General features: G+C 40.3%; 1 protein-coding gene across 2 annotated transcripts in view; it reads left to right on the forward strand.

Annotated features, from left to right (window-relative positions):
• LOC118421265 (netrin-G2-like) overlaps positions 1 to 18,981 on the forward strand; it is a 67,520-nt gene that overhangs the window by 4,478 nt on the left and 44,061 nt on the right. For both annotated transcript variants that reach the window (XM_035828481.1, XM_035828482.1), the window contains exon 2: positions 9,453 to 9,545. The gene's annotated coding sequence lies outside the window, so the exon portion shown is untranslated. The remainder of the gene's footprint in view (positions 1 to 9,452; positions 9,546 to 18,981) is intronic.

Here is an 18,981-nt window from a genome sequence, read left to right on the forward strand (position 1 = left end):
CAGCTGACACGACTGCCTGGACCCCGAATCTGGTGGCTACATCCTGTAGATTGTGCCCCTGCGATTTCCTTGCTGTTCAGTTTGGGCAGCCCCCGGTGCGCAATTAACTTGCTTTACAGGATGTTTCTACTGCAAGGTGGCGGTTGGGACAAGTAGAGGCCTGTTGGAAGAGATGCCGTCGTGATTCATTATCGAGGGCGACAGCCTGCCCTTTGGATGTAAGCCCATGGGAGTGTGTCCCGTCAGATAGTATACCTGCCGTGAATTCTAATCCTAATGTTATAGTATAACTTACGAAGAGTATCTTACAAGAAGTTGAAAGAGACTTGCCACCGGCGTCTTGCCGTGCTATTTCCCATTCTATCCAACTGTTAGCTAGAGCCTTTGACGAATGACGGCAATGGAATGGCTGTCAAGAAAATTCTGAAGTATATTTCTCGATTAGGTTTGTTGTTTCGTGATTATTTTGTTATCACATGACTTTTGTCTTACTAAAAAAAATAGGGACAAATATAATGTACCGGGGACATCACCTAGCTCTTTTTGGAACAACGAAGAGCAGATTTGAACCTACAAGGTCCCGTCATTGTAAAGACTATAATTCCTCTTTTCTTCCCATATAAAGCTGCCCCCAACACTACATGACAGCTATACAGGAACATTACATGTACTAGATCGTTCTACACACGAACTTTGAATATTGGAATATTGTAGATGGTAACACTTTTTCTTTACCTACGACCGCTTACGGTACAATTTGGACGATTTTGTGATCTGTACACGTGTGCCTATGACGAAGATACCTAACTAAGGGTTTATGACCCACCCCGGCCTATATTGTGTTGTGTTATGCCTAGTAACTTGTTATAACCACCGAATGAAATCAACGCGTGAGCGACGCGAACGAGGCGATTTTATGAGGCTTCTACGATGTTACGTCATAAATGATGAGAAATGGGGACTTCTGATTGGTCGACGCCGTCTTGCTATATGATGATATGCATTCTAGCCCTGGTCTGCAAATTATGCACTTAAGGGTGGTATTTGCAATCAATTGGACAAAATATTGCATTTCTTCGTCTTTTCTTTGCTAAAGTGACTTTTAGTTGCTGGTTTCCTCCAGTAACTTTAAAGTAGTTTTGTCAGCGTCAATATGCCGTGCAAAGAAATGGGAGCCTGGAAGGAGTCAGTCGAGAGTAGAGAATGGCGCCAAATCTACGTCTATTTGATCTTGCAAGTGACACATACGACATTTTACTGCCATGTGCAATCTGTATTGTCGTCATGAATATTTAGCCAGGCTGTTCAAAATGCATTGAAATCGATTGATTTCCCGACAGGGTCTTTTGTCAAGGTCAGCAAAAACCCTTGCTTAACATCTTTATGAAAGCTTTTTTATGTGCTGAATATTAAACAGAATGTGCTTACTAAGAATAGACCATCTTCGTCACTGCTAGTAAGATAATAGCTGCACCTTTTATATAGTTGTTAGCATCATGACATTGGTAGATGGCATATCTATAGGCAGTTATTATATATATATATATATATATATTACACAAAAGTAGAATCTAATCGATTAATCACCATTGTGACTTAGAAAATGATGTGTCCCGATTTTGGCGTCCATCTCTTACAGGTTCATTCAACAATAAACTTTAGCCATTACCATCTTAAATACCACTGATTGTACGTCTTGGGTTATCATACATAAAATCCGTGTTTCTTTGTTGAAATCACAAGATTGGGGAAACCTCAAAGCTTGCCTCGGCATATCCTAGGTGATAAATTTCCATTAGTGCTGTGAAGAAATGTATCGTGGTGCCCAGGTGTGATTCACCGTCCCGCCTGGGGACCTGTTCCGTGCGTGCTGCCATTATGAGTTTTTGAGAAAGGAATTCATCAGGCGCTCCCGTGAGAACCCTCCGCACGTGTTGTTTGCATTGTCCTCGGAACTAGAACAGACCAAATTACTCATTTCGACTTAATCAATATTTGAATTAGATCTATCGTGCATGCCTGTTGTCTCATTTTGCCTCTCACCTTTCCGTACATGTTTCAAACAGTGTTTCTTCTTTTATATTTGACCACACATTGGTCAAGACCTGTACAAAGTGTGTTGTGCTTTGCTTTTCAATTCTTTCTCGGAAATCGATCTGTGTTCTATAAAATAAGTGTGAGAGGCATGCTATACTCCACGATAATGCCTTATGGCCACTTTCTGTACACATACCTTTGTGGTTTACGACAATTTGATACTAGCGATAGTGAAGGCATCTTCGGGGCAATTTTGTAAAGCCGTCATCGGTGCCTGCTATTCAGGGATCTATTTCGAACACGGTTTTTGGAAGTAGCTGGCTAGAAAAAACATTGGGTCTTTAACAAGGTAGATATTGTGCATAAACGCCACGAGTCCCTGTCAATGGAATAAGAGGTTGCTTGAAATATAGTTTGACATGAACATCCGCCCGTTGATATTAAGATCATCTCCAGGGCGTGGTCAATACAACTGAGTCATCCACATAACAATGGTGGTGGCAGGGCTACAGCGTGGATCATACCACCTTTCCGATAGGACGACGCTCTCGCCGCGCTCACTCTGCGACCTAAAAAGTCAAGCGATTTTCATAGAAAAAGAAAACAAATTTGAAAAGCGGGACAAATGTTCAGCTACACTTAATTAGTTTTGCACCTAACGGATTGGTTCATGGCCAAAACTTACATATTCTTTGTCTCAAAAATGGTGTTCGTATCATTCTCCTGATGAATTAAGACTTTTCACGAGGTGTGCGGCGTTATCGGAATACTACACATGCTGCAAAAGTGTCTTCGCGTGAGAAATTAAAATAAAGCAACATGGGAACAAAACAATTATCCATGTGATTACCAGACTTCTGGCGCCTGAGCGCCGAGTATACCTCATCATTACTGAGCAAGTACGTAAACTATATGGTATGCCTAAAATAGGCAAACAGTAATGTTGAACAATGTTTATATATATATATATATATAAATACATATTTAGAGAGAGAGAGAGAGAGAGAGAGAGAGAGAGAGAGAGAGAGAGAGAGAGAGAGATAGGGAGACAGACAGACAGACGGACAGACAGAGAGACAGAGAGACACATACGCCTGGTATATTTATCACATTATTTTAGTTCCAAAAAGTGTTTCTGTCGAAAAACGTGTTAACTACTTTCACATGTGATAATGATCGACACAATCATATCACATTATTTAATCAGTAGATACAATTTAATCTCTTACCATTCTTACTAGTAGGTACCATCTATATATCTCTTATTAGTAAAATAATGTGATAGAGGGGTGCTATCACATTATTTCACTAATAGGGACCATCTATATATCTCTTATTTGTTTAGTAAAATAATGTGATAGAAGGGTGCTATCACATTATTTCACTAATAGAGACCATTTATATATCCCTTATTTCCCGGCATTTTTCATTTCCCGGCGTATTCCCAGTTAAAAATCATGCCCCCCCCCCTCAACAGCTTACGCCAATGCCCCCAGAGAGGCCGGTAGAGGAGGCTACCCTCTATCCCATTATTTTACTAATAAGAGATATATAGAGGGTTTCTATTAGTGAAATAATGTGATAGCACCCCTCTATCCCATTATTTTACTAGTAAGAGATAAACTTTGTCTAAATGCGTGTCTACTAGAGAAAAAAAGTGATAGCACCCCTCTATCACATTAATTCACTAGTATAGACAATTATTGAAATAACCGTTAAAAAAGTTATCACAACTTTTCCAACTATCACGTTTTCTGTCCTCAAATACTTTTCAAGGCTAAATAAATGTGATAAAAAATCAAGTATGACACATAGAGAGAGAGAGAGGAAGGGAAGATAGATGCTCGCTTTATATATAGAGAAAGATGTTCCCCTCATAGCTAGCTCCGCTGAATATGCAAAGGTAAACCATATATTTCCACCCTTCATTTCGTACTTTGCACCTCTCCAGGTATAGACTACAAGGGCACAATAAAAGTATTTTAAAGCAATCCTGATTAGTTGCTATGTATGTTGTAAAATCTCTAGTTTATGGCCTGTCCGTTTAATGTTCCTGTATGCTGTATTTGTTGATGGTATCAGTATATTCTGTACTGTGGCTTACCGTAAGTTTATCATGTAAAATGCGTCAGTCTAAATGGTGTACCTTTTCCGCGACATCCCATGCCAGTTGACTTTCGCCGCACAGTTTTCGAAACTACTATACCTTTAAACCACCATTCTACTCATAGGGACACGACCGAGCGATTTGACTGAGCGATCAACGAATTTCATACTTATTAGGTTGAATTTTGCATGATAATCCAATTATAAAGTGACGGATTACAGAAATCTTAAAATTTTGGTCGCGGTGACGTCGCAGTGCGGTTGCCGTCTAGTCCAAGGAGGCTATAAAGTTATAAACTTCCAAACGAATTGGAACCAATGCATGAATGAGTCGTTTTAGCCATTCCTTTCATACGCCATATCTCTGTTCATGCGACTCGACAAGGATATAATAACTGTGGCCACACCTTCCGGACTTATTTCTTGCCATGACCTCTGTATGCTCTTCGGTCGCGTGACGTGACAACTTGTGGTTTATACATCGCGTTTTAAAGCCTACAGTAATCTTTTGACAGTAAAATAAAGCAGTATACTGGGACATCCTGTGCTGTTGTCTCTTTCAAATTTGTTCCTCCTCATCTTTATGATGTGAACATGTTCAGCCTTTTCAAGTCGTATAGTTGGAATCTATGCTAACATCCGCCTCTGCGTCTCGTGAGTGGATATGTATGATATTATTGGAAGAAAACAAAATTTTTATAGATATGTGGGGAATAAAAATAGTTCTTCACATACAATTTTGTTGCCATACATGTAATTATAAGTGGGAATATGTAATTTCTAACTCCCCGCACGTGCCCTTGCCAGCAACACGTGCACAATATCTAAGTTGTTGCCCATGGGTTACGTACAACTATAGACCATCTGCAGCAAATACTATGTTTTCGTGCATGATACCTTAATTCTTGTTCTAAGTCATGGCTCACATCTCCCCTAGAAGCCATTGCCTCTATTCAATTCCAGTGCCGTCCTGTCATTATCTTTGACAATCTCAGTTATGACAGCGCCTTCCATTGGCGTCAAGCTACATTAGACCTGTATGGTGCTTTATTTCGTCTTATCGAGATTCGAGATAAGAATGACAGAGGGCACATGGATGGCGAGGATTAACTTTCACGAGTGCACAACTCAATGTGCCAGTTTTATGACTCCGTGCCCGGCGTTTCTTTCCTCTCACGACCGATTCGTTGGCGCGCCGCCCTCTCGTGACCGAGATCTAGGGGTGCTTGTCTCCATCTAGTGGCAGTAATCTCCGCTACCCACTTCTTTGTTGGACCGTCGTTATGTTAGGATGGAGCCTTTGATCTTGTAGCATATCAAATAGTGTGATCCTACGTGGTCATCAAAGACAGGGAGGGAAGATGGATCCCAAGCTGTACGTATGTATGAGCTAAGCCACTAACATTATCGGTAGGACTACATTCTGTGCTTACACGTCGAAGTCGCCAGGTTTTACTTTACCCCCACGTTTGGAATAACAATTATTTGCTACCTTTAATGGATGTTTCTTAATAATCCTTAGGCACGGTGTGTTTACAGTCTCTTTCAATCCTGAGTTCCATTGTTGTAGTTTAATTATGAGTAATGCAAAGATTATGCAATTCTGGGAGGCAAACATTTGCCAACAACGTGTAGACAATAGAAAAGATTATATATGGCTCCCATAGGGCACATTGTTAGTCGATCATCCCTGCCGTAAATTTGTCTTTTCAAAGACCGGATGCAGGTAGGATTCTGTGGGTGAATGTGAGCCTAAATAATTCGGACAGACCATCTGTGCCGCTGGCGACGTGTTCGTGCCAACAGTGTATGGATAGCGCCTGTGATTAACGACTTAGTAAACCACAGGGTATTACTACACGTCAGCATATCTGCGGAACGACCTGCCATAATTGTTGTGTTAATCCCATTGCGTGTGTGTAAAAGCCAGAAAGGAAATGTTCGTTTCTTGAAGAGGAAACCAGCCATAAATGCATTAGCTTCAATAGGAGGATTATGCCTCCAAGAACTAAATGAAATTGACCATATTGACGGATCATTGGGGGGATTATGGTCGGAAACAACATGACGAGCTAAGATGAAGGTGGCATGAAATGATTTTGACATAACATAAGGAAATGAAAGGCGCATGGATAAAGTGTCAGCATAATTCGTAATGGAAACCTGAGTATGTCAGACCTTCCCTAGAACTGCTTAAGTCTGGTGTAGTTCAATTTTTTCAGAGTAGAAAAGACGCTTTGGCTCGGTATTCACTATATTAAAATCACCAAGAGCCTTAAAAGTTGCAACCAAGCCTTTACTGTCCGGGCGGGGCCAAAAGTGGTTTCTTGTCTTTGTTTTAAGGTTGGCGTCTTCATAACTGTCCCATAACGTAGATTTTATATCAAATGGCAAAAAAAGACGCGCTAAAAATATGTTTTAAATGATATTTGTTCCTAAATGTGAAACAAAATATTCAATGATTTAAGTTGCAAAGCTTCTTTGAAGAGAAAACACATGAAATCACCAAAAAGGACGCAAAGCTGAATTAGTATTAATGACTATCCTGATATTATTACGTGTCATTGTCAGTCATAACTCCCTTTTATAATAGATAGAACAGAGTTCAATACCTGTGGAGTCTGTTTCTTCTACTATGAATTATTTTTCTTATCTTGTTACTCCAGTTGGATCGTATTCCGAGGATGCGTATTTCATAGGTCCAAAGCTCATGAGATGCATTCTGCACGGTTACATGATGTAAGGTCTCGTGACACTATCTATTCCCCAGCAGGCCGATAACCTTATAGAAGCCCATGGCGTGACTACGCGTGCGCCCCCTGTCATGGCGGATCAGTCACGCCAGGGCTCAAAGACATACATGCCATAACACACGCCTCACACCGAGACGGGTAACCTACTTATTGCGATCCTAGCAAGACTAGTACTGGCTTCCGGGCTTCATAGTCCACTAGGACCGCGACCTAAATTGGAGGTGTGCAACCATTGATTTCATAATTAGAGTATCATGAAAAATGAAAGGACTTAACTAAACACTCCAAGCGTAAAAAGATGTCCTTTCTTTGAATTTTATTGAGCGATCTGTCGAAACTTAGGTCGCAGAGCAATCGCTGCGGGGTCGCCGCCAGATTAGGGTATCATCAAAGTTGTATTTGGTGCCACATTCCTTTAAGACAGAAAGGGAAAGATGAAAATGAAGATAGTTCATCATCTTTTGTATTGAAGTAGAAAATATAGATTATATAGCCTATAGTTCAAAGCCTGGGGCACACAATTTTACCAGATGGTCCTCTCACCAAGCCCTCTTTCCACTAGACGGCGATCGCGCTGCGCTCTCACTGCGACCTAAATAGGATATGTGTAACCTTCACTTTTACACTAGATATATCACGCAAAAAGTAAATTATGAAAGTGTGACTGAGAAGACAATTAAACACTGAAAGCATAAGTGTATAAAGATTCGCCTCTTTTCTGTACAATTCGTTGATCAATATGTCAAGTTTTAGCTCACAGAGAGAGCACGGCGAGAGCGCCGTCTTAGTGGAAAGAAGGTATAAATGTCACTGACCGCCTGACGAGTTTGGAAGCACCAAGCGTTCTCCGAACAGGATCAGGTCATCAACCCAACACCTGTGGCATGAGATAAACGGTCCTTTCAGATAGCTCATTGGTTAGCAGAATGATAGATGTAGCCAACGCCAGTAGCTATGGGACTCCACAACAATAACTCATGTAGAGTATCTTTGTAGGAAGGTGTTGCTTGAGCGTTGTGTAGGAAACCTCTAATCACAGGTCCCTAAACCTAGAGCATTCAGTGGCGCTAAGAGGAAATACTCTGCACAACAGTGCATCAATGCGATTTGATGCATATTGAAAAGCCTATGGGTGCTGACTTGCTCGGTGTTTGTCATATGTTAAAGAGCATAAAGATGATATACCTAAGTATAAAAGCGGGGCTGTGGTGTTCAGTAACCCGAAAGTAAAAGCTATGAATAGAGCTCCGGCAATTTAGGCTGCATATAAAAACGATTTGTATGCTGAGGGAACGCAAAATTACAAAATTACCATCCGACCGTTATGCCTACTGACCTATTTCACCAGTTAAGAATTGAGCATTGGAGAACACGCAGAGTGGAAACGTACATGTAATTAGAAAGGCGCGTCTGTTCGATGGATTTCATCACCCCCTCGGCATGGACCCAATGCGACGACTAGCCATGCATTACTTTACAACTGGGACGGAAAAATGGTAAGATTTGGTATGGTTTGACTAGGGACTGGTTCGTAGATAACAATTACTGTGTCGAATTATGTGCATCCAGTCGCACGGAGTCTTCTCGTTTGTGTGTGTTTGTAAAGTGCCCGCTGTAAATTAGTAATTTAAACGCTGATACCGTGGATAAGGTTCTGCAGTACCGTTCTTCCAGTCATGAATATCTAGCGCAACTTCGTATACAGCTGCTTGGGAAAATCTGATGCTGCATTGAATTTCTACTAAAATTTCAAACGCCAACGATACTGTGACTCAATCATAATGTGGCGATGTTATACCGTGATTTGTAGTTACAGCGGCAGTAAAATTCCTTCAAACATTTGATCTACAGTCTACAATCATAATGATATATACAGAGAGATAACGTAGGCTCCTGCAAAAATAACATTCATATATTTATACTTATCATAGGTCGTTATGTCAAGGCAACAAAATAAATTAATGAATCAACATCACTATATCAAACATCAGTATGTTGACGTTCGACGCGCAGACGGAGAAGCCTCTTCTTCTGATCTCGTTTTTCCCTTAGATCGATACAGTAACCCACGTCTGCCTGCTGCCTCAAGGCTCCTTGTCAGTATAATACAGAGAAAAAGGATCTAAATGACATTGTCTGATACCTTTACAAAGCACGTATTATCTTTGCAATATTTTGTTATCATTATATCTCGTTACATACTATATATTTCGAAGACACAAGAACTTCCCAAAACTAGACTCTTCACAGCTGGTGCTATCGACCCTCAATCTACTACACTACATCTCGCATCGACTTTCCATCCTCAACTTTCTAGCAGCTTAATTCGCTCCGAAGTCTGCAAACCAGACGGCGCTCTGATTCCACGCACCCAAATGTGGGCCTGCCCTTTCTCTTTATCACGTAATATTGATCCTCCCATTTCGGGTCCCAGAACTCCCTTCTCGGTATTGGAGAGTTGTGAGTACGTTTATTAGTCCTGCCGTTGCCATAGCCCCGTCTGTCCGTGGAGACTTGACCGAGCCTTACACCTTGATATGTCTTGACATTCTGCAGGTACATTAGAGGACCTGCGAGCTGCTCTTAATGAGGAGGCTTCAGAAGTAGCTTCTGGAGGCACCAATTACGAAGCTAGCCACCCATAGAAAGGTATGTATCCTGGATTTGCCAAGTTCATTGATGTCTGCCAGACTGCTTCTGGTAGCTGTAGGCTGTTGGCACGCTGAGGTATTTGTTTTACATTTAGATTTATCTCAGATATTGCCATCATGAATATAATAAGAACCTAGTGTATATTACATACCAGATGTTTTGCCATGCGTCAACATGTACTCTGACCATGCACTTCGGGCAGTTTTTACAGCCCGCTTTCTTGTAATCATGATTCCTTACGAAAGGGGATTGACAAGAAGTACCGACGCTTTTTGCTTTATCTCTTACGTGTTAGAGGTATTTCTTAGAAGATTTACATACCTCTTTATGAGTAAAGTCCCGGCAAAATGTGCAATTTCTTCTTGACTGATTCCCATTCTTATAAGACCATTCTTGGCACGTCTATAAACCAATGAAACGTTCTAATCACCAACCAACGCGCTAATCTCCCTCGTCATCTTCCGTAATGCTAATGATCAGTACGACCACAAATTACATTAGCAATTTTAAGAAGAATTGATCCAAATAGAGCCCCACCGTATCTTTACCATCACCACATACCGACAAATTACGGGTCGTCTATGGCGATATTCCAACAGAATAAAACCTGTTTCTCTCAATTCAAAGGGACCTAATAAGATGCAAATCGATCCAATCTGAAATACCTTGCATGATCTCAAAGACGACCGGAATACAAAATTGCCTCTGTCAGTTCATCCGAGAAAGTTTTATCGCCGTTTCTCCCATCTGCAAAATGTAAAACGAATCGACCTCTATATTTCTTGAGTGATTAATTTCTAATGTACCTCCTGTCCTTGATCGTTTGTACATGTGTAAGGCAGCCCATTAACCAGCATTGCATGCAAGGTCTTACAAGCCATTGTACGAGAACATATTGGAAATTCTATTCAGGGCCCCAATAATTTTGGATTTAGTAATCAGCCCGCATAGTATGCCTCAAGTAACAAATCATCGATTCACTGGAAGTCAATAGATGTAATGTGTCGGAAAGGTCTCCTTGCATATGCATCCAACACCTTGCTATATCTTCAACGTGAATCTGAGAATTGAATCGAATCTTCTGGCGTAAAGGTTGGTAATGAATGAGATACAGCGAATAGAAGTAATCAATTTGTTAAGTAATCTGGGAGATTCAAGTTTCTCCTCCAATTGCAAAAACTCATTACGTTCTTGTTGTAGAACCTAAAAATGCATTAATTACCGGGCGGGGAAGCATATGATACTACATGGCCTTCATAGGTTGGTATTCTCACACACTCTAGCAGATACATACTGATCCGGGCATTGTATTTACTGTCTCACCGACGCGTGCAATATGCTTCCCTTCAGTGATTTCCACTTATTCCGATTGTGAAAGACTTAAAATGGCTAGTTTCCCTTGTATAGCCGCCCAAATAGAAGAAATAGATATATTGGTAAACCGACCTACCCAGGATTTATTAGGCTGATTGCAAAGACAACAAAGGCCCGCAATACCCTACATACTTTTATCACACCGCACGAATCAACTCAAAAGGTCGATTGGAATCCTCACATCTATATGTTGCCTTAGGTTTCCTGTGATGAGACCAGAGGAAAAGTCGATATTAGGTAGTCTCAGAACATTTGTTTCTAAGGCAACCTAAACTCGCAATCTGTTGCAATTAGGGGACACGGCGCTTCCTCCACTGTTATCAGGACGCCACGGCTCATCAAGGACGACGGCCGTACCAACAATGAGTGATTTAGTACTGCAGTCACAAGGCATGTAAAACTAAAACTAAAAGTCTCAGCACATCATACTGCTGCACTACATGATATCATCTTGACAAACCCTATTATTTCGGCTGAAGTGTCACAAAGGCGGGATGAACATTACTTTCCATCCTTCCATTACAAAAAATCAGCTATCTTTAATTACAGTGAATGTCCTGCAGTCTTATAGTTGCTTTCTTAAACGGATTGTTCTCATTCGTTTAACAAGTCATGGCTATAAACTGCGCGTTGCTTCTCCATACGTCTGTAAAATGAGCTGCCTGAGTGTTTTAAACTGATGCTGCTGTATTCGAATTTGAAATGTCGTTGACTTTAGAATCGGGTAAGGTAACTGCCGTTCATGGCTCCATGGATGATTACATTTGTGGATGTTTGAGAGGTACAAGTATCGACAACATTAAATGTTTTCGTGCCGAAACAAGAATAGAATCTCCTCGAGGTAAAACAAACCAATTATCATGGTAATCACATGGGCCCAGTAAAATTAGGAAAGCCTTATTTTTTTCGCTTATACTTGTCTGCAACTGATGAGTGATCATTGACTTTGAAACTTGGGAATGGGAAAGTGACGCTTCCTCTGAAGCCAAGGGTAATCTTGATACCTCTGGATAAGAAATTGATTTTGATTCTGAAACGCATGCACTGCATATATTTTTTTAGGAAATGATATACTAAACATAGTCATCATTTGATATAAAGATGTAACGTTATATACATAGTGACCGGTAGTCCCTCAGAATCGTCGTAAGTGCCATTGAAATAGACGTGACTACAACGTTCCATTTTAGACATTGGCTTTTATATCTAAGCTATTTTAGCGCTCTACAGAAGAATGTTAGACGGAGCGTATGTCTTAAACTTATTTGAAATCCGCCTCCTAACGTCGCCAGAAGTACGGAGTTAGCTGGTTTCACAAGATTTGCAGTTTCACACGCCAATTGGCAATCTTGGATTCCCTGCGGCTTCTCGGGGCTAGACTCGGGAGCAAAGCGAATGAATCTCAAATCCTTCTGCAGTGTTTCAAGACATTTAATCGGTCTTCCTTATTCCAGGACTTAGACCGCCGCACATGGCCCATTTGGGATCACTTCTATGTGTCTGGCTCAATCTCTCTATATATCATCTTGAGTTGTTAGAGCCATAAGCGTCGGTGTCGCTGACATAATGCTTGCAGGGGTTTTCTACAAGACGAGTAAGTGTTCGTTTTAGCCGGGTGTATATCAGCGTGTATCAGCATCACGTTTTGTCATCGTTTCTTCGCTGTTACAACCAAAAGGCTATACATTGCGAGTTTCCTTGTAGCCATGTTTACATGACACTAGGTAACTATGTCAAAAGGGCAGCTGCTTTACATCGTGTTTACCATTACTGCCTTAAAGGATGAATTATATATTTTGGTCATTATCAAACACAATTATCGTATATGGGTCAACTGGTCAAACATGCCTGTATCATGTTAATATGGAGGCAATAATTTCATTATCAAATTTCTACTATAGATATAGGACGTGGGTTATCTCACATACCAAGGTATACTTTTTGCATATGACGCTAAGAAGTAATTGTATAAAGTAAGCGGTATTTTCGAGTTGTTATAACTTTTTGTTGCAGAAGATTAGAGCGTGTTATATCCCAAAGTGACTATGATAAGCACGATTATAGGCCAAAGTGCCTCGTAAAATGGCCGAAAAGAATCAGGTAGACCGAAATTTTACGGTAATTTGTCGGAAAATTCGATTATGGAGAGCAATAATGAAATATTGATGCCGCCAGAAATAATTGAAACAGGCGTCGCTATACGTCGAGCAGACCTGTGATGGATCCTATGGAACCAATCATCAATCTTCTCTCTCCACCTTTATTCATTTCTGTTATGTCACCCATGCCCCCTATTCTGATAATTGCGGTGAAGAGGTCGGCTGGTGCCTTGTGCGTAAGTCGCAGGAAAACTGATTTACTTCAAGGTTCTGCGTCCTGGCACCTTAAAGGAGGAATTCTTCACCTGTTTGTCTTTTTGCCTTAAGCGTTGCGGATACCACACCTAGTCGTTCTACTTTCTTGGTCTCTTCAGCGCCTCTTTTTATTTTGTGCAACCATTATATTTTTTATGTTATAGTTATCCCTGATCCAAGATCTATAAACTATAAGAACTACATTGTGAGCATTGCGGGTAGAAAGTTTTCAGTGCTAAGAAAACCTCACAAAGTCATTGCTGAAAATTACAGTGCTGTAACAACATTGAAAGGTGAGATTTGTGGTTAGCCTTCAGTTAGAGAGGTACTAATGACTGTTGAAATTCTAACATTTTGACTATAGGTTGTACATTACCGTGTCCTTCGCATTCTAACGTGTCACAGGATAAGTCCGCTACACCATTAGTTACAATAAGGCATTGGCATTTGAAGCTTTCATGCGATTGATCATTGTAACCTAGCTTAGAAACGCTGGTTGAACTGCTCTAACCCAATGTGGCTAACAAGGACTTTTATTCTCAGACGGGTTCATCAGGGTTTCCATCTTGAGACAGTTTACCTTTTTAAGCTGAGAAACGTGACAACATGTTTGGAAGATAATTTGTGAGCTAAGACTGGACGACGTGACTTGAATGTCCTATTGATACTGAACATTATCAGTGATTGAAGCATCGCACAGAAGGCGTGTTTCACAGAGTAAACATCTGTAGATGCTTAACACATAAGTGTTAGCTTTAGTAGCATTAGCACTCTATGGGAAGAAAATGCTTTGAACTGTAAGTGTAGTATAGAATTGTTGTTTACTCCCATTTTTCCACACTGCCTGTACATATAGAAACGGTATAACTGGTACATCATTTCTTGTTTTACCGCTCAGTTGCCAACCACTGGTATAGAAGTTTTGAGACTTGAATATTGTTCGTATTGTTGGCACTTCCCCTAGCTCTTATATCTCTATCTATAATATCTAAGACAGATTATTATGGAAATAATGACTTTGAACGTAGATATCTGGAAGTCGTTTTCGATATTGGAAGGAGCACAAAGACTACAAGATACTAGTAAAATGTTGTACTTCAAGCACCCCGGTTATTTTTTTAAATCAATGATTTTTTTCTACTACATTATGTACGAAGAAAGGTAGACCACTGACAGCCCCATTCTAGAGCATGGTCCTGTTGGTGAGGTTTATGACTTTCTACATCGAGAGGTCATTGAAGCATTAGCAACTGTCAATTCCCATATAGGGAAGTATTCCAAATGTACCGTCAGGTTTCTTCAATGGAGCGAGCCAGGAAGTTACATGAATGTCTGTAAGCTACGAATGGCCAGAAGGGCATACAGTGTGTGCTTGACTGTCATGGTACCTTCATCAGCAACGTCTTGCAATTATTGACTAGTGACATGCATGCACCTTTATATAGATATGAAGACGAGATCTAACGGGTTGATAAAGAGATAGAGTGAGCCTCAAAAGCTCTCCAAGCTACCAACTATAGTTGTTAAACTTTTGTCACAGATATGAATGACTATTAAATGTCATCATTGGCGGAGTCATGTCAAAGATAAGGGTGTCTACATCAAAGTCGTGCTCAACTCCAAAAGCGTTTTTTTTTTAAATCTAACATTTTCATGAAAACAAAATAAATTCACTTTGTGAAATATAATCACAAATTAAAAAGGGAATTAAATATCTAATCTAGGAACTAAACAGTTCCCCCAGTTCAGAGCTAATTGTCTTGTGCATGATGGGAATAGTGACAAATGAGACAATATTCGAATATTAAGTATTGGTTTTAATGGATGCCAGAGATTAAAGTGAATTTTTGATTGAAAGCAAGTGGAAAATGAAGATGAAAAAATACCTGGACATATTTGATGTTCCTCTAGAGTTGAGCCCGTCCTTAAGCTCAATTGCTTTCTACATCCATAAGCAACGAGCTATTTCAGTCTTGGTGATAACGCAAACTTAAGTCGTCTCTCTAGTGCTTTAAGAAAACTCATAAAGCTGAGGGAAAACGTTGGTTACCTGCCAAGCAATTCTCCCATTCGGTATATGAATGTTAGTGTACACATATTTTTCTGGGGTACAATTATGCTTACTTTCGTGAATGCATCACTAATAAAAAGCGTACCATCGCTGGCAGGGATAGTAGAATCATTATTTCTGTGATAAGATCCATGAAGGTCTTCGTCATTGATCATGAGTCAATGCAATGAACTTGTATTTTACAATTGGCCATTTTCATCCGAGCTATCCTAACTCCAAACGGTACTTTAAGAGCTGCCTACCAGTTTGGGATTGGTTCAGAACGTATTCTTCCACTGATGTGTGCTACTGTCAAGTTATAAAGTCTGGTAAGCCTAAGTTACGATAAACGATGTAAGGCGTGCTAGATACGTCCTACTGTTATATAGTAGCCAGCAGTAGGCCTCGAGGCAATCGTTAAAGTTATGTGCACAATATACGCAAGCCGAGATAAGACGGAAAAATTATCAAATACATCTCGGAACAACACTTTTATATGTCTCGAGGCGCCGAACATGCAAAAATAAAAGAATGTGAAATATCTAGTTCTTGATAAAGACTTCTTTATAGGTTCCGTAATCCCAGCTAGCTTTCAACTCACCTTGGAACATAGTATTCAAGGCAAGTAATCATTTAGAATCATATAGCCACAATGTGTATTTATCATGAACGTTCATGTAGGCATGGAACATAAACTAGTCGCCTACTTTCCTTCTTAAGGCCACAGAAAGTAAATGTTACTGATGACGAAATCCAAATGCGCGCACATTGATTAAAAGTAAAATAATTTACATGCAGAGATGTATCTTTCTTTTGTATTACCATGTCTAAAGAGAGAATATGCCCACTAGATCTGTAATCAATGTAATCTACAAAGGGTATCCAGCAGCGTTACATATTGTTAGCGTATTTCATTCTGTTGCCAGGTGTGGCAATATCATAATATGAATTGCACCCCCAAATCTACAGCACACCTGACAAGTGCAATGATATGCTTGGTTGATTAGGCCCGGAATCTGGGTCATTCTTGGCATTGCCTCAGGTGCACGACAAGACTGTGACGATATTGAAGTAATGTCAGGGCACAGACTTTAACGTTTCATGCCGAAGGGGCATTAATATCTCGTGTTTCGGCGTCACAGTTCACAGGCAGTCTAAAAATATCTGCGTGGAGATTAATTACACGGTGGAACTCGATGTTGTTTTACTGACCTGTCATGCACAGTGCGTTATTCATGCCCTATTCGTGCCAACAAAGGCTATATTTATGACAGTCGTGTCAGCCCAAAGACATATCATAGGTGTCAGCTTTCGCTATATGCTCACGTTACGGTACTGAACAACCTAGTAGATACAACAGTGGATTTGCGATAGTAGAATCTGTAGTTTTGGTTAAACTTTTAAGTGGTAAGTTGACAAGACCGGATTGAATGTACATCAAAATCAAACAATGTAACTGATTTACATTCGGAAGGATGTGCATTTGGCTTGCCTTTGAGAAGTATAAACAAAGATTATGTAAATATTGTAATTTGAATAAAATAGAAATACAAATTTGGCCTCAGTTTGCATATTCAATAAGGAGAAGCTATTTTTGTAGTTTTTTCCCGTCAAATACCAATTATTCATATAAGTCCTTAATTTGCATAATACATGCAAAAGTGACACAATTCTTCTAAGTGGTAATTGGTTTGACAATCATCAACATTATGAATGAGTGTAAGTTGTTCAAAGGTGCACGGAACCAAGCATAGATTATGTTAATTTGGAAGTCATTTGCACAATTAGAATATTTCATGGATATATGAGGTCTACAAACTGTTGTTCATTACGTAACTTGGGAATAAGAAAAAAAACTTGGCGATATAATACTAGGATGAGAAGGTACTAGTATATTGGAAGACATTTTTTTTTAAAATTCACTTTGACAGACATGACAGTAGTGGTGGCGCACTCAAGTTATCTACTTATATTAGAGTCAACAATACACACACACACACACACATATATATATATATATATATATATATATATATATGCAAAAACATAAACTGGAGAAAGATGTAAACAATACTGATAACAAATGGAAATTAAATAATTTGTATGACAAAAGTTGGTATGCGCGCGTGTCCTATATCCCAGTGACAAAATGACAAATTTTGCAGAGAACCAAAAAGCTTGGAAGAATAAGTCAGGATGGTTGCTATGGGATGTGCAGTGTACGCTAAGACATATGCTAAGGTACAGGTAAAATGGGATTACCCAGCAAGGGCAAAGAGGATACCCCTCTAATCTGAACCTCTCGGCAACTAAGTCAGATCGTTACATGCGGGTATTGTCCAATTGATTTCTGAAGAAACCTGAAGCAATCGAAATCACAGTATTATTGCCTTAAGACCCTAAGGCGAAGCCTTTATTTTGGCACAACATCACAAAGCTGTGAAGTAACGGGGAAGATTTACCGATATTAAAACCTGACTTTATTATTTTTTTACGTTTATTACATAAAAATTTAAAAAAAAATGTTTCAAACAACAATTACAACGAGGACCGCATGTGGGCGTAGCCATTATGGCGGATGTTTGAACCAAGTTGTTGGCCTGGGTCTAATCTATCAGATATGAGAAAGTCAACTGTGAACCTTTAAGCATATTTCGGGCGTCATCCGCATCCTTACCGAACTTTGCCACCCCTGGGTACTCTACAACAAGCCTCAATCACCGCGGAAGGTGCTTCCAGAAGCAGATAGGGTCAGGATCCTATATATGCTGCATTTTATCTTAAAGATCACTTGTGCGAGCAATATTCCTGGGTGCTCCTCTATGCCATCAGTGCAGCCCGAGGGAGCAACTTCTCGTTGAAGGTATGATACTAATTCCTTTCTGTCAAATTCACTGTCAAGTTATCATTGCCCTGGGTCACCGCCTCGGGGTAAAGAAGTATTGCTATAAATATTGCTCTCTTCGTGCGGGTTGAAAAGTTCCAGGAGCACATGTGAGACGAGAAAGTTCGCTAACTATTGATTGTGCCCTGATCAACACCACAACCAGACGGTGCATTCATTATTTAGTATGCAAATGTTTATGTGGAAGGTAAGGGGCCTTAACGTGGCCGATGGACCGTTAAAATGATTGGCTGCTCTCGTGCATACGTTCGACGACGTGTGATTATTAGCTGAATGCAAATACATGTCGCTGCCATGGTTTGGAGCGGATGGTGTACACGACAACCGTGCCGCATTGCGGTGATGAATGTGTCCCCGCCATAGACGTGCTGCGTTGATAAGGATCTAGTCCATTCCTGCTCCATTCTCCGACACTAAGCCTTGCCAACTTTGTAATCTAACATTATCCTTAAACGTTACAATTACGGCAATTGCCTATTTTGAAATAGGGCTACACGCATCCGTCCTTCCGTTTCTTCAAATTACGATGGAACACATTATAGGTGATTGTAAGGAAACAGACGCACAGGGTGATGGAGAAGCCGTGGGTGGTGTGCCGGATGAGGTAAATGATGGCGGCGGCCCATATCTCAGTCGGTCCCCTCTCCAGGACATGCGGTGGATGTTCTTCTCGCCGCGCGTGGATGCGCTATTTGTCTTTTCAAACTGTCTGTCCTTCTGATACAGCTTTTATAACCGTGCCCAAAAACA

Source organism: Branchiostoma floridae, chromosome 8 (assembly GCF_000003815.2).
Source record: "Branchiostoma floridae strain S238N-H82 chromosome 8, Bfl_VNyyK, whole genome shotgun sequence".
Classification (NCBI taxonomy): Eukaryota; Metazoa; Chordata; class Leptocardii; order Amphioxiformes; family Branchiostomatidae; genus Branchiostoma; species Branchiostoma floridae.